General features: G+C 36.9%; 1 long non-coding RNA gene across 1 annotated transcript; it reads right to left on the bottom strand.

The window, feature by feature from the left end:
- Positions 1-1,980: 1,980 nt before the first annotated feature.
- On the bottom strand, positions 1,981-2,954 carry LOC145621626 (uncharacterized). Its single transcript, XR_014108459.1, has 2 exons — positions 2,518-2,954; positions 1,981-2,267 (listed from the first exon to the last, which is right to left on the bottom strand). It is a non-coding gene; the product is annotated as an uncharacterized LOC145621626 (long non-coding RNA).
- Positions 2,955-3,543: the final 589 nt, after the last annotated feature.

The raw sequence follows: 3,543 nt of genomic DNA on the forward strand, positions 1-3,543 counted from the left end.
TAAGGGAAAGGCTTGATAGGGCTCTCGTTAATGTCTGAGTGGATGAAAGTGCACCCACAAACTCAGGTATTTCATCTCGCAAAAACTTATTCGGACCACTGTCCAATCTTGGTGGATACTAGTTTAATTAATTGCAATCTTAACTATCCATTTAGGTGTAAAGAGGCATGGTTGGAAAACCCTAATTTCGATGATTTTTTTGCTAAGTCGTGGGGGAAAGGGGATAATTTCTATGACTCAAAAAAAAATTTCACTAATGATGTCAAACTTTGGAACAAATTTGTTTTTAACAGTTCGATTCAAAGTAAAAACAGACTTATTGCTCGTATTCATGGAATTCAAAAAGCGCTTAGTACTAAGCATTCATCCTTCCTAATCAATCTTGAGAAAACCCTTCTAAAAGAGTTAAATGACGTCCTTAAAATTGAAAGAATTTCTTGGGCTCAAAGGGCTGGGGTTGATTGGAGAAAATACGGGGATTGGAACACTAAGTACTTTCATATTTTGGTTAAAATTAAGAACTCTAGAAGCAAAATTTTATGCTTGAAGGATGACAAAGGGGAGTGGGTTTACGACCAAATAATGCTTAAAAATATGTGTGTAAACTATTTTAAAAGTATTTTTGAGTCAAAGCATGCCTGTCAACTTAGGAACGTCAATTTCGTGCCTAATATGATTATAAAAGATGATGATTTGGTGTTTCTTGCTAGTGAAGTTACCAATATGGAAATTAGGAGTGCTTTGAAAATGATGGCCCCTATGAAAAGCCCCGGTCCTGATGGAATTCAACCAAAAATTTTTCAAAAATATTGGGATGTGGTGGGCAGCTCTATTGTGAGACTTGTGTCTAATTGCTTCAAGGATGGGAAAATTCCGGATTATATTAATGATTCTTATATATGTCTTATTCCTAAAGTTGATCACCCGGAAAAAATGAATGATTTTAGGCCTATAGGGTTATGTAATTCTATCTATAAACTTATCACTAAGGTTATAGCTAATAGGATTAAGCCCTTACTAGGGGAGTTAATTAATCCGGTTCAATCAAGTTTCATAGAAGGAAGAACTATCGATGAGAATGTGCTTGTCATTAAAGAAATTCCTCATTTCTTTAAAAAGGCAAGCAAAAAACATCTTATGGCTTTCAAAATCGATATTTCTAAGGCCTATGATAGCTTAGAATGGGATTTCATTCGTGAGACGTTAATTGGTCTTAATTTTCCTATTCCCTTTGTTAATTTAATTATGAGTTGTATTACTACTCCATCCATTTCCATTTTATGGAATGGAGAGGCGACTAGTAGTTTTACTCCCTCGAGAGGAATTAGACAAGGAGACCCCCTATCTTCTTATATTTTTGTGCTATGTCTTGAAAGGCTTTCCCTAATGATTGAACATGAGGTAAGAGAGGGTAATTGACTTCCTATTAAAATTGATAATGAGGTTAGCATTTCTCACCTTTTTTATGCTGATGATGTCTTCTTATTTGGAAGGGCTTCAATTTCTAATGTGGAGGTTATTAAAAAGGTTCTCCTTGATTTTGGTAACAGATCGGGTTTATTCATAAGTCCAACTAAATCAAAGGTTATCTTTCCTCCTAGGATGTGTCTTTCCCTTAAAAGAGCTATCATTGACGCTTCAAGTATCAATGGAGCACCTTCTTTCGGGAAGTATTTAGGTGTCAATATTAGCCCAAACAACCTTAAAAAGGCAGATTATGTTGATCTTCTCACTAGTAGAAAAAACTAAATGGCAAGCGGTTCAAACCCCCTAATGGCAAGCGGTTTTGAACCGCATGCTCTTGGGGGGCTTGCCAATAGCCTTTTAAATGGCAAGCGGTTTTGAACCTCTTGCCATTTGTAGAGAAAGGGCAGCGGTTTGGCGCCAAAACCGTTGCCCATTATGGCTAAAAAAAATAAAAAATAAATAAAAATTTTTTTTTTTGGTTTTTTTTAATTTAATTGATACACAAACAAAATATATATATAAACATTAATTTTTTCATTAATTAAATGTTGTAATAGTACAATTTCATAAAAAAAAAAATACAACTCATGTAAGCGGAATTTCGTCACTGCCCAGCCGCAATTGACGCGGCTCGTGGTGCACCACCTGAACCACCATCTCTGCCCACCAATTTCAGCAATCCCCTGCTCCCCACCGCAATCACTGCCAGTAATACACGACCACCACAATCAACCACCACGCACTGCCACCACCGCCACCACAATCGACGCCACCGCCACCATAATCGACGCCAACTATATCTGGAACAATTAAAAAAATAGCTCAAAAAATTAACTCATGCAAATAGAACATGAAATTTGAAATTAAAACCCACAAAACCCACCAATACCACCACAAAACCCAAAAAACTCTGTAATTAACAATTTAATATCAACTAAATTGAACAAAAATAGAAAACTTAAACCAATACCCAAAAAAATCAATGGAGAAATACAAGTAATTAAAATCAGAAATTTGAAAAGAAAAAAGAAACTAACTCTAAATTCTTACCTAAATTAAATTACATCTGAAATTACACAACCTCATGAGTGTCGGTGTTGGTATTGCTCGGAAATTCGCTCGAATTTGGTCGGATTTTCACTCGGATTTGGTCTGTTTTGCTCGGATTTGTGCTGAGTTTTTGCTTGGATTTGTGCTCGGATTTTGCTGGGATTTGTGGGTTTGAAAATTCTGGGGTTTTTTATGAGTTTTTTTTGCTCGAAAATGAGGGGTTTTGGGTTCGAAAATATGGAGAGGAGAGGAGAGAAGGAAGGAGATCAGATGGAGGAGGATGGAGAGACGAGAGGAGAGAGAAGGATAGGAGAATGGAGAGAGGAGATCAGATGGAGGAGAATGGAGAGAGGAGAGGAGAGAGAAGGAGGCCCGTGAAAAATGAGGTGAGGGAGGAGAGAGAAGGACGTGACAAGTACAATTCCTAGGGTTTTTTAGCAAATGGAAAGCGGTTTATTGTTTGAACCTCTTGCCATTTACGTTTTGGCAAGCGGTTCACTCAAAACCGCTTGCCATTTGTTTATATCAGTTTTTTTTTGTTGGGTGTTTTTGGAAGCGGAATTCAATAACCGCTTGCCATTTGGGGCTTCCCATTTTGTTTATTCTACTGGTGTCTTAATAAAACTAAGAATAGAATCAAAGGTTGGCAAGCTAATCTTCTTAATATGGCCGGAAGATGCACCTTAATAAAATCCGTTCTTAACTCTTTCCTCTTTATGTAATGCAAACCACTATGCTCCCTAGTACTATCATAAAGGATTTGGAAAAAAGTTGTAGGGGGTTTTTGTGGAATAAGGTTGATAAAACGCATTACCTTCCTAGGACTAGTTGGGAAAAGGTTTGTCTTCCCTCGGGATTGAGGGGGTTAGGAATGCGTAATTTAAAAAATTGGAATCTTGCTTTCATGGCTAAACTTGGGTGGAGAATTAATCATGATCCGGATAAACTTTGGGTTAAAATTCTTCGTGCAAGATATTTTAAAAGATCTTCCTTTCTCAATAGCATTCGTAGTACTAATGATTCTCC

This window comes from Chenopodium album, chromosome 27, assembly GCF_948465745.1.
Source record: "Chenopodium album chromosome 27, dcCheAlbu1.1, whole genome shotgun sequence".
Lineage (NCBI taxonomy): Eukaryota > Viridiplantae > Streptophyta > Magnoliopsida > Caryophyllales > Amaranthaceae > Chenopodium > Chenopodium album.